We start from the raw sequence: 13,531 nt of genomic DNA, 5'->3' as shown, positions 1-13,531 counted from the left end.
ACATTACTAATAGCGCCCCCTACAGAGATAATGCTCCCTGATAGTGACCACATTAGTAGTAGTAGACCCCTCCATATTGTGCCCAATTCTATTGACAATAATGCCCCCACAGAAACCCCAGTAAAATGAATGCCTCATAGTGCCCCCAGTAGTATTAAAAACTCCCCAAGTAATAAGGCCCCTTAAAGGGGTTCTCCGGGAATTCATTAAATAAAATTACTGAAAATACTTAAAGGGGTATCTTTAATTTTTCCATCACATTATACACATCTAGTTTCCATAGTTATGACCACCCTGTAATCCAGCAGCAGTGGTCGTGCTTGCACACTATAGGAAAAAGCACCAGCCTATGTGCGATACCACGGTCCCGGCCATAGGAGAGGCCGGCGCTTTTTTTCTATAGTGTGCAAGCACGTCCACTAATGATGGATTGCAGGGTGGTCGTAACCATGGAAACTAGATGTGTATAATGTGATGGAAAAATGTATCCAGCCAGCAAAGGAAGCAATATGGAGAATCACAATACATTAGTAATTGGCTTGTAATAACTTCCACTACATAATACATGCTATTTGCTGAAGTGAGACGACCCCTTTAAAGAGGTGGGACATGCCCCCAATGTCTGATAGGTGCGGGTCCCGTGTGCGCGGCCGCCCTCCATTCATTTCTATGGGACTGCCAAATATAGCTACAGCTAGGAATGAACGGAGGGTGGCCGTGGTGGAGAAGTGGTGAGCTTAAGAAACCTTGAAGGTTGTAGTCCTCATCTCTTATACTACCTCTCCGAATTGTCCTCTGATATCCCACAATAATGGCCTGGACATGCTGGGAGTTGTAGTGCTCTCCTCTTGTACTCCCTCTCTGAATTGTTCTCTGATATCCCATGATAATGGCATGCTGGGAGTTGTAGTCTTCCTCTCTTATACCTCATCCCTGTAATGTCCTCTAATATGACATAATAGCAGCCTGGACATGCTGGTAGTTGTAGTCCTCACCTCTTGCACCCCCCTGTATTATCTTCTGATATCCCATAATATCAGCCTGGACATGCTGGGAGTTGTAGTCCTCTCCTCATACCTCCTCCCTATAATTTGATCTATCACATTACATCATGCTGGGAGTTGTAGTCCTCTCCTCATACCCTCTCCCTATAATGTGCTCTTCTATCACATTACATCAGCCTGGACATGCTGGGAGTTGTAGTCCTCTCCTCATACCTCCTCCCTATAATGTGCTCTTCTATCACATTACATCAGCCTGGACATGCTGGGAGTTGTAGCCCTCTCCTCTTAAACTCCCTCTCTTCATTGTCCTCTGATATCCCATAATAACGTCCTGGACATGCTGGGAGTTGTAGTCCTCTCCTCATACCTCCTCCCTGTAATATTTTCTGATGCTGTTATATAGATAATGGTTTCTATTCTGTGTGTTGTATCGTCACCCCCAGGGGCGTACATAGAAATCATTGGGCCCCATAGCAAGAATCTGAATTGGGCCCCCTAACCCCACCCCCTAGCCTGGCCCATCCCACCTTCTGCCCTGGCTCCTCCCCTGCCACACCCCCATTTGGAAATAAAAACGTTAGGAACACTGGCGTAATTAGAAATGACTGGGCCCCACAGGAAATCTTTGAACGGGCCCCACAGCAAATTTTTGAATGGGCCCTCCCAGTTGTCCAGCACCACTGACCGGCAGAGACCCTTGACTTCTTCCCTAATACAGTCCAATTATCGTCCAATAGACAAGTGAAGGACATATATGTATACTGTAGTATGATATTTTGACACTGTCTATTGGACGATAATTGGACTGTATTAGGGAAGAAGTCAAGGGTCTCTGCCAGTCAGAGGTGCTGGGGGGGCCCATTCAAAAATTTGCTGTGGGGCCCGTTCAAAAGTTTCCTGTGGGGCCCAGTCATTTCTAATTACGCCAGTGCCAGTAAGAGAGACTGTTATTAGTAAAGGAATTTTTTGTTTAATGATCTGGGTTGGGGTTGAAAAGATAGTGACTGGGGGCTGGGGCAGTCTTACTGTGTGGGCGGGCTGGCAGTGGCACAGGTCCGGACTGGCTGAGGGATGACGGTTTGGCTGGCGACACTGGCGAGGCGGGCCGTGCAGCACAAGTCACTTTCAACTTCTTCCACGCTGGGTGCGCCAATCAGCTGGGCCATCAGCATCTTTGCACACTCCTAATGCTGATTGGCCCAATGTGTGGTGCTGTGCAGGTAGACGAGCCGAGGGAGCGCGCAGCCAGGCTGGGTCCTAGGGAGCGCGGAGAGTCCATGAGAGTTCGGGGAGGGGGGCCTTCAAGCTGAGCCTGCAGTGAGCGCAGTTGCAGGGGGCGAGGCCTTCCGTGCGCTCCGGGCCCCCCTGTGCCGCGGGCCCCATAGCAGTGGCGTACCCTGCCTATATTGGCGGTACGCCACTGCCCATGGTCGGTTTTGCGTCGTTATAACATGGTTATAGCGGAAAATAACGGAATCCATAAGACGGAAGTCAAAACGGAAGCCTTTAGGAGGCATTCCATTTTGATCTTTCATAATACAAGTCTATGGGCAGCAGAACGGATCCGTCCGGTTTCCTGTCGACAGGACTTTTTTTACGTTCTGTATAACGGAAACCAGACGGATCCGTTATGATTCCTATACACTTCTATTATGACGGAAAGCAAAACGGAATGCCTTTTAAAAGCTTCAGTTTTGACTTACGGATTCTGGTATTTTCCGCTATAACAGAAAACAAAAATGGAATCCATAACGCTGATGTGAACCCGCCCTTATGCATAGGATTTCAATGGATCAGTTTTTTTACAGGATCCTGTTGCATCAGTTGTCATCCGTTTGAGCCATTTCCGTCTGAGATCCGTTTTTTTAGACGGAAACAAAAGTACTGCATGCGGGATCTCAGACGGAAATGGCTGCAGAGGTGACGCCTTATATTAGGGAGAAGCAATAATTAACTTTATGTGGTAGGCAGGGTACCGTTTAGGCCTCTTTCACACGGGCGTGTGCGCCCCGTGGTCGTGCTGCGGCCCGCAAAATGCGGGCTGCAATGCACGAGCACAGTCCGTGGGGCAGCCGCAGCGGATCGCGGACCCGAGATCCGGCCGTTCAGCAAAAAGATAGGACATGTTTATCTTTTTGCGGAACGGAAATACGGGACGAAACCCCACGGATGTATTATCTAGACAGAAGCGTTTTTGCAGATCCCTGCCGGATCCAGCAAAAACGCAGATGTGAAAGTAGCCTTACAAAAACTGCATTAAAAAACATCAGGCGCTAAACACACTGTGGGGGTCATTTACAAAGACTGGTATTTTAGGCCACTCTTTGCGCTGGGATGTAAAACTGCCCTTAGTTGATTGGTTGCTCCGGGCAACTGAGCCAGGTTTCTATAAGGGCTCATTCACATGAACGTAGGCTGTCCGTGCTGCTTTACGCAGTGCACTGGCACGGGCCGCGGGAATCCTGTATTGTTTCGCTGCGGACTCGTTGACTTCGTGGGGCTTCCAATCCGTGCCTCCGCTCCACACACCGTGTCATATCTTGCAGATTGCGGACCCATTCAAGTCAACCGTCGTTTGCGGTCCACAATAGGGGCACGGATGGCCTACGTTGTGTGAATGAGCCCTAAATCTCCCCCGTTGTGTGTTAGGTTTGCAGTGACAGAAGCAGATGGAGCTAATTGAGTAATGGTCTGCAGGGAGCGGCCCCCGGTGATTGGTTTATTGGAGGCACATGACTCCCCGCTATATAACACCCAGCACGGCGCTCTGGTCGGCAGTAGTACTGTGAGGTTGGTTATCAGGTAAGTTGTGTTGGAGGGAGGTGATGGTGTTAGCATAGTCATTGGGGTTCCTATAGGCTGGTGTTGAGTTGCATGGATTCTGTCTGATGGTCTGGAATGTTTGATAATCTGGCAGATTTCTGGTCTTTAGCTTCTGCTGGTCTATAGTGGAGGTGACTGTATGTGCTCAAAGATCACTATGGAGGACATGGGCACCCTCTTCATGGGGCAGTGGGGTCCCATTGTCAGACCCCCTTATTGCCTCTTCAGGAACCCAATTCTGGGTGGGGATTATATAATTTGTGGGTCAGGATAAGCCAAATCTGCCAGTCTAGTCTCTGCTAAATGGGACAACCCTGGACTGTTGGTTATGCTGGTTGTGAGTGTATGAAGCCGTTAGTGATTGTGTACAGGACACTGGGGGTGGAGGGTTTGTGGTAATTTCCCCCCCCCCCCCTTCTCACTTTTGCCCTTTGTTCCCACTCCTGGAGTCAACATGTTTGCTGTGGTAATGGGTTTCACTCAAAACTTCTCTGCAACTTTTTGAAAGCTGAACTGCAGTGGCTTCTAGAAGAAAAACATAGGTTTAAAGAGGTGATAAACTTACTGTAGAGTTTAGTAACGGACTGCAGACTATCTTCTTCTCTATGTTGTATTCACACATTCAGGTTTTTATGCAGTTCTTGTATCCAGAACCTGGAGTCCAATAAAAAAAAACTACCCTCTGTCCTTCCCTTTTATGATCAGCGCCTGATTTTGGTTTCACAAACCTGGTCAGAACCTGCATGTGTCCCAGTAGCTGGACCCCTCCGATCAGATGCTTATTAATCATCCTGTGAATGGGAGGTTATGGTGGGAAGGCCCCTTTAAATGGTCGCTATCACTACATCAATCATCATCTTGGAGAAAAATGCCGCACCACCCTCCAAAACTACATAGTAGTGAGAGTAGATGACGGTCAGCTCACGGAAGGGTTGATTACATTCTGCCTGGAGTGAGATGCTATAACCTACATTAGGCTAGCTTCACACTAGCGCTAAGGAACAGCATTGCTGGGAGTTTACATTTTTTGACTTTTTTATTTTTTTACCATTGACTTGCATTGTTTTCAGTGATGATCTGTTGTGACTGGACACAGCTGCAGTGGTCTCTTGTGTCCGGTCACAAAATGGAAAGCAAGACCTCCTGATGCATCCTAAACTCTCTTCATTCAGAATGCATGAGGATTAAATGGAAATGTTGTTCTGGTATGGAGACCCTCTGCCAGATATCGATACTGAAAAATAACGCAAGTGTGAAAGTCGCCTTAAAAAGTTAGTCTGTACTAACTGCAAAAATGTATTTAAATGCCGACCATTTAAATGCACTGTAGTGTTGACCCCATTTCTTACTATACTGTGGCTCCCCCTGCATGTGACCGTTGGTAATGCATTGTGCAGAGCTGGTCATGTATAGGGGACATGCTGGGTGACCTCTCGTCAGGACGCTCTGCCCAGTATTGGGGGTTTTCAGCGTTTTGGTAGTCATTCTGCAGGACACTTAGTTGGTGTCGCTCCCCTGCCTGGTATGTCCTTGGCATCATGTTCTTTATTCTCCTTATCAGGCTCCTTGAACAATCCAGAATGAAGTGCTCCTCTAACGCTGTGAACAAAATGGAAGCTGGCAGCCAGAGATCTGCCGGGAAGAAAAGCCGCACAAAGTCCAAGAACTACTCCAGATTCATCTACAAGGTTTTAAAACAGGTAGGGGTGAGATGGTCCAAGAGCAACTCCCTAAAATCAGAGGTCCGCAGGGAATGGTGGGCAATGAGGCTTCTGTTTCTGCCAATCTGGCCCCCATAACCTCCAGTCCCTGCACCTTTCCTGGAGGAGCAGTTATTTCTCTTGGGTCCTGGCATTACTTGGCAGCTTTCATGCAAAAGTGATCTGTAGAGGACGGATCTGCTGTGACTTGTTAACTGCCAGTAATGACTCTAATCCAAGTATCCCAGTCTCACAGGCCGTTCTCACAGTCCAAAGGCAGTGACCTTCTAAGCTCTTTGGCTGGAGGAGGTTTGGTAAGAGGTGACCTGAGGCTCCTCGCACCGTTGGGGGGGGGGGGGGGGGGGGGGATGTTCACACGACCAAAAAATGCACATTAAGTCAGACTTATTTTCCTGGAAATCTGCAGCAGAAATCCAAGGCTGAACCCACTCAATGCAGCTATCTGGCTGTGGCTTCCTCATGGGTTGAGTCAAGAGATGCCACTTGATGCTGACTTCAGATAAGAACCACATGGATTACACTGCGAACGTGGGACATGGATTTTGATGCTGAAATCTGAACGTACCTGAAAGAGGTGTGGTTTGAAAAGTGCCCCGTTCAATAACATGATGTAGTATTGGCACCGTGTCTAAACGTTGTATATGTGGCACTTGGGTTAGTTGAGCACTGAATCTTATTTTTTCAGCTGGTCCTCAACATAGGGGATCTAGTAAGCTTGGCGTGGTCGTGAACACGTGTGGCAGCCACGGTGCAAATCTGTTTTCAAATTGAAACCGTAATGCAATGTGAACTGCTTGGTGTGCTTCTTGGCTGCATCTGCCACATGTGTCTACCCTCAATGCTATGCTATCAATAGGGTTTGTGTAGTCGGATGGGGGCGTAGGACCAACCAGTAAAATTCATTCTGGGGGACCACTGTATAAATGCAAATATTGTCACATTGTGGCAGGGCTTTACAAGATGATATGAGGTCTCTGCATTGACTTCTAGAGGGCAGGTCCCTGATGGAAGATGATACAGGCTATCCTAGCTGTTTACCTGTAAGTTCTCAGTCAACTGATGCATCTGTAAACTGGGTAACTGGTTACATAATCAACCTGGTTTGGGATGCTGTGCTCTGCATATCTACAGTATAAAGTGCAGTCTGCTGTACCGGGGTCTAGGGGGGGCCCACCAGGGACTCGTCTGAACCTGGTCAGATTCTTGGGCAAGTGGTACCAGGAGTGCTTGGAATCCCCTTCTCTCTTCACCTCCCCTTTAAAGCTTCCTGGGCATGCTAAGTTGTACCAGTCAAATGTGCAGGGTGGGTGATGCCATCTAGAAATGGCCTCTGCTTTTCTATCCTTGTTCTGAAACAATTTGTTCTTTACAGGGACCTCAGGGGCGGGACATCTGTTTGGCCAAAGAATCTGAGGTGTTGGTGTCCATAGCATCTGAAGCTGCCAGGCTGTCCATATATAACCACAGGAGAACCATCACCAGACGGGAGGTGGAGTCTGCTGTGAAGAACATTGTGTCCTTAGGACCTTCCACCCGTCCCCTCCCTGGATCTGCAGCCACAGACTGAAGCTTTTGTCATTTTATTTATTTTGCTAATAAAAATTTATTTTAATTAAGTTACTTTGTTACATTTATGTGTCACTGGGTACAGAAGGACCTTGATCACACCTAGTATGAAATATCAAACTTGACCTGGTTTTATGCTGTGCCGAGTACTAGAGCTTCAGCCCATTCACTTCAAGGGGAGGAAGCAGCAATTCCCTGAACTGTTACTAAATGGCTTTGTACATGTTCAAGAGGCTGTGGCCCCTTGAGGTGCTGGTTTGATACCCTTTGATCTGATATAGGTTTTATAGGCTATCAATGCCTGATCCTGGAAACCTCCTTAACCCCTTAAGGACCACAGGTCTATACCCCCCCCCCCCCCCCCAGTGACCAGGCCCTTTTTTACAAATCGGCACTTCACAACTTTCACGGTTTATTGCTCGGTCCTACAACTTACCACCCAAATGAATTTTACCTCCTTTTCTTCTCACAAATAGAGCTTTCTTTTGGTGCTATTTGATTGCTGCTGACCTTTTTTGTTTTTCTGATATTAATCAAAATAGACTGCAATTTTCTCCAAAAAAGTGTATTTTTAACTTTCTCTGGTTAAATTGTTCAAATAAAATTACATTTCTAGACAAGTTTGTCAGAATTTATTGTGCTACATGTCTTTAAAAAAAATGCAATAAGTGTATATTTATTGGTTTGCGCAAAAGTTTGTGTTTACAAACTATGGTACAAAAATGTGAATTTCTGCATTTTGAAGCAGCTCTGACTTTCTGAGCACCTGTCATGTTTCCAGAGGTTCTACAATGCCCAGACAGTAAAAACACCCCAAATGACCCCATTTTAGAAAGAAGACACCCCAAAGTATTTGCAGAGGGGCATGGTGAGTTCATGTATGATTAAAAATTTTTTTTACAAGTTAGCGGAAAATGACACTCTAAGGAAAATAAATAATAATAAAGTTTCCATGTCTGCTAACGTCTGGCGAAAAAATCTCCCACTGACTCACTATGCCCCTCAGTGAATACCTTGGGGTGTCTACTTTCCGAAATGAGGTCATTTGTGGGGTGTGTTTACTGCTCTGGCATTTTGGGCGGGGCTAAATTGTGAGCAACCCTGTAAAGCCTAAAGGTACTCGGACTTTCGGCCCCTTTATGCACCTAGGCTGCAAAAGTGTCACGTGATATCGCTGTACTCAGGAGAAGTAGGGCAATGTGTTTTGGGGTGTATTTTTAAATATACCCATGCTGGGTGAGAGAAATACCTCTGTAAATTGACAACTTTGTATAATTTTTTTTTTAAAGAGTTGTCATTTACAGATATTACTCACACAGTATGGCTATATGTAAAAATACACACTAACACATTGCCCTACTTCTCCTGAGTACGGCGATACCACATGTGTGACACTTTTTGCAGCCTAGGTGCGCAAAGGGGCCCAAATTCCAATGAGTACCTTTTTAGGAGGACATTTGGATTCCATACTTCTTCTCACGCTTTAGGGTCCTTAAAATGCCAGGACAGTATAAATACCCCACATGTGACCCCATTTTGGAAAGAAGACACCCCAAGGTATTCCGTGAGGGGCATGGCGAGTTCATAGAATTTTTTTTTTTTCACAAAGTGTCCCTTTTCCGCTAACTTGTGACAAAGTTCAATCTTTCATGAACTCAATATGCCCCTCAGCGAATACCTTGGGGTGTCTTCTTTCCAAAATGGGGTCATTTGTGGGGTGTTTGTACTGCCCTGGCATTTGAGGGTCTCCACAATCATTACATGTATGGCCAGCATTAGGAGTTTCTGCTATTCTCCTTATATTGAGCATACGGGTAATGAGATTTTTTCCATTTCGTCCACATGACGGCTCTACTATGAGATTGACCCTTGACCTCTGTAGGGGCAGGAACACAAAGTTTAAAAGGCCACCACGCACCCTCAGTGTTTTCCTGTCCCTATGGGGGCAACTCACAGAGAGCCCTCCTGATGGAGGTGAAGAATGTTTTATTATTTTAAAGGTACCTGAGGATGTGTCCTCTTCCTCTGCCCTCCTGCGGTCCGGTCCAAAGCTGGGCAGAGGATATATGTGGAGTTGATCTCGTTCCTGTTGCAGGAGCCTGTATCTCTCCCACAGCGTCGGTCCCCCTTCCCTACATTGAGGAAGCTGAACGCACGTAAGCAGAGAATGCTGCACGCAGACTCGTGACGATACCTCAGCACTACTCAGGGCGGAGCTTGGACGGGGGCACGCCGCGCCGGCTATTAGAAGCGGCAGTTTTGAATAGCAGTGGCATACAACCAGTCTTCCTCCTGGAGCAGACACACTACAGATGTCTGTCCCTGAGGCTCCTGACGCCCCTGCAGTCCAGATGGAATCTGAAGCCCCCTCGGCTACTCGAACTGTGAATTCCCGTGGGGAGAGGAAAAATGATGTATCGTTTTTTTGACTTGTTTGATTATCTTGTCTATTGATACCTGGCTGCTCCTCTCTTATAGGGAGTTAAAGAGCCCAGAACAAGAACTAAAGTTCATAGATGTGCGACTTGTAGCAAGAGACTGCCTGAGAATCATAAAAAGAAACTCTGCCAAGGTTGCATAAATGATCTTATAAAAGAGGAGCAACCATTTTGTCAGAGGTCAAATCACTAATTCAGAATGAAATTAAAGAGGACCTTTCACAGATTATTACACTATGAACTAAGTAAACAGACATGTAGAGCGGCGCCCGGGGATCTCACTGCACTTACTATTATCCCCGGGCGCCGCTCCGTTCTCCTGCTATGCCCTCCGGTATCTCCGCTCACTAAGTTATAGTAGGCGGAGATTCCAGTCGCTAAGTTATGGTAGGCGGAGTCAGCCCTTGTTCTGCTCTAGCGCTGGCCAATCGCAGCGCAGAGCTCACAGCCTGGGAGGTCAGCTCTGCAATGCGATTGGCCAGCGCTAGAGAAGAACAAGGGCAGACTCCGCCTACTATAACTTAGTGAGCGGAGATACCGGAGGGCATAACGGGAGAACGGAGCGGCGCCCGGGGATAACAGTAAGTGCAGTGAGATCCCCGGGCGCCGCTCCACATGTCTGTATAGTTAGTTCATAGTGTAATAATCTGTGAAAGGTCCTCTTTAAGTCTTCTCTGGCCTCTCAGATCAATCCCTCCTACTCCTCCGGCGAAAAAACCTAGATTGTCGGTCCCATCCATAATTCGTGCCAGTATAAAATACTCCTATATAGTCCCCCCAGAAGATGCCTCCATAGTGCTCCTTCCCCGTCTCCATAGTGCCCTCCATAATGTGGCACTATAAAATGCCCCTATAGACTGCCCCACATAGATACCCCCATAATGCTCCTTTCCTCCCTTCCCCATAGTGGCATCAAAATGGGTGCCAGTATTAAATGCCCCTATATAATGCCCTCATAGTGCTCTTGTCCCCCACTTCTCCATAGTGCCCACCTATAATGCGTGCCAGTATATAGGGCCCCCAGTAGATGCCCCCATAGTGCTGCTTCCCCTCTTCTCCATAGTGCCCCCCGATAATGTGCCAGTATATAGGGCCCCCATAGTGCTTCCCCTCTTCTCCATAGTGCCCCCGTATTGTGCCAGTATATATGGCCCCATAGTGCTTCCCCCCTTCTCCATAGTGCCCCCGTATTGTGCCAGTATATATGGCCCCATAGTGCTTCCCCTCTTCTCCATAGTGCCGACCCCCCCCCCCATATTGTGCCAGTATATAGGGCCCCATAGTGCTTCCCCTCTTCTCCATAGTGCCCCCCCATGTTGTGCCAGTATATAGGGCCCCATAGTGCCCCCCCATGTTGTGCCAGTATATAGGCCCCCCATATTGTGCCAGTATATATGGCCCCATAGTGCTTCCCTTCTTCTCCATAGTGCCGACCCCCCCCATATTGTGCCAGTATATAGGGCCTCATAGTGCCCCCCCCCATATTGTGCCAGTATATAGGGCCCCCACCCCCCTTCTTGCCACAGTATAGTATAAATTAAATAATAAAAACAATAAACTCATATACTTACCTCCATGCTGCTGTCAGCGATGCGATGCAGGCCTCTTCCGGCCTGTGTCCCGCGCTGGGGGGAGGGGAAGAGGGGAAGCACTATGGGGCCACAATCGAAGCTCTCATCTCCACTCCTGCCCGGCTGCTGCCACATTAATTTAAAAATAAAAAAAAAACTCAGCCGGCGGCCGGCTGATTGTGTTCGGCCCAGCCTACCGGGCAAATTCCCGGTCTGCCCAATGGCCAGTCCGGCCCTGAGCGGATGTCAAACTTTTTAATGAAACCCCAAAAATTGACATCCAGGTAGCCAAAGTAGTTAAAAAGACCTCCCTCCCATTTGAGGACTCTTCACAACTACAGGAGGATTATTTGGATATCCCACTCTGTCTTAGCTCCGGTAACAGCAGGCAGTGCGGGGCCGGCGCTCACTCACTGACGTCACGCGCCTGCTCCTCCCACTAGGCGGCGCAGGTGCGTGACGTCAGTGAGTGAGCGCCGCACTGCCTGCTGTTACCGGAGCTAAGACAGAGTAAGATATCCAAATAATCCAAGTAAAGAGCTCAGCAATGAGCAATGATTAAAGTTAAAGTAGTTACTGATTAGTTTATAAATATACTGCTGTGAGCGTCGGGGAGGGGGATCTGTGGATGGCACTGTTTAGGGGAGGGGGATCTGTGGATGGCACTGTTTAGGGGGAGATCTGTGGATGGCACTGTTTAGGGGGGAGATCTGTGGATGGCACGGTTATGAGGGGGGGGATCTGTGGATTGCACTGTTTAGGGGAGGGGGGATCTGTGGATGGCACGGGGGGGGGGGGCCCATAAATTTCTTTGCTATAGGGCCCATGCATTTCTAGCTACGCCTCTGGTCCTGTAGTTGTGAAGAGTCCTCAAATGGGAGGGAGGTCTTTTTAACTACTTTGGCTACCTGGATGTCAATTTTTGGGGTTTCATTAAAAAGTTTGACATCCGCTGGATCGAATAACAGCCTATTTCTGAATTCTCTGGATACCCCCAGTCTTCTCTCGGGGTCCGTCCATTCATCCAGTATCATATCTTTTAGGTTCTCGTTCATTGGGAAAACTTTGTTTTTTGGCTCTGAGTCCCCCAAACATTTCATCCAGGACCGATCTTGTTTTTTTTCACCTCCCCAATCCCCATGGTTGCTCTAACAGCGCCCAATAGCTCCTCCATGTTCTCGGAAGAAAAAAAAGTATTTTTTACTATCTTCCATAATCTCCCCCTCTGATAGAGCGTCAAGATCAATATTCTGTCTAGAGGTGGAGGCCTCCTCGTCCATATCCTCTGAAGCAGAGGAGGATGGGACCGACAATCTAGGTTTTTTCGCCGGAGGTGTAGGCGGGATTGATCTGAGAGGCCAGAGAAGACTTAATTTCATTCTGAATTAGTGATTTGACCTCTGACAAAATGGACGGTTGCTCCTCTTTTATAAGATCATTTACGCAACCTTGGCAGCGTTTCTTTTTATGATTCTCAGGCAGTCTCTTGCTACAAGTCGCACATCTATGAACTTTAGTTCTTGTTCTGGGCTCTTTAACTCCCTATAAGAGAGGAGCAGCCAGGTATCAATAGACAAGATAATCAAACAAGTCAAAAAATGATACATCATTTTTCCTCTCCCCACGGGAATTCACGGTTCGAGTAGCCGAGGGGGCTTCAGATTCCATCTGGACAGCAGGGGCGTCAGGGACAGACATCTGTAGTGTGTCTGCTCCAGGAGGAAGACTGGTTGTATGCCACTGCTATTCAAAATTGCTGCTTCTAATAGCCGGCGCGGCGTCATCGCGGTGCGCCCCCGTCCAAGCTCCGCCCCGAGTAGTGCTGAGGCTTCGTCACGAGTTTGCGTGCAGCATTCTCTGCTTACGTGCGGTCAGCTTCCTCAATGTAGGGAAGGGGGACCGACGCTGTGGGAGAGATACAGGCTTCTGCAACAGGAACGAGATCAACTCCACATATATCCTCTGCCCAGCTTTGGACCGGACTGCAGGAGGGCAGAGGAAGAGGACACATCCTCAGGTACTTTTAAAATAATAAAACATTCTTCACCTCCATCAGGAGGCCTCTCTGTGAGTTGCCCCCGTAGGGACAGGAAAACACTGAGGGTGAGAGTGGGTGGTGGCCTTTTAAACTGTTCCTGCCCCTACAGAGGTCAAGGGTCAATCTCATAGTAGAGCCGTCATGGTGGACGAAATGGAAAAAAATCTCATTACCCGTATGCTCAATATAAGGAGAATAGCAGAAACTCCTAATGCTGGCCATACATGTAATGATTGTGGAGACCCTCAAATGCCAGGGCAGTACAAACACCCCACAAATGACCCCATTTTGGAAAGAAGACACCCCAAGGTATTCGCTGAGGGGCATATTGAGTCCATGAAAGATTGACCTTTGTCACAAGGTAGCAGAA

The sequence above is a fragment of the Bufo bufo genome, chromosome 4 (assembly GCF_905171765.1).
Source record: "Bufo bufo chromosome 4, aBufBuf1.1, whole genome shotgun sequence".
Lineage (NCBI taxonomy): Eukaryota > Metazoa > Chordata > Amphibia > Anura > Bufonidae > Bufo > Bufo bufo.
The sequence above is the reverse complement of the archived record's forward strand: the minus strand, read 5'-3'. Positions refer to the sequence as shown.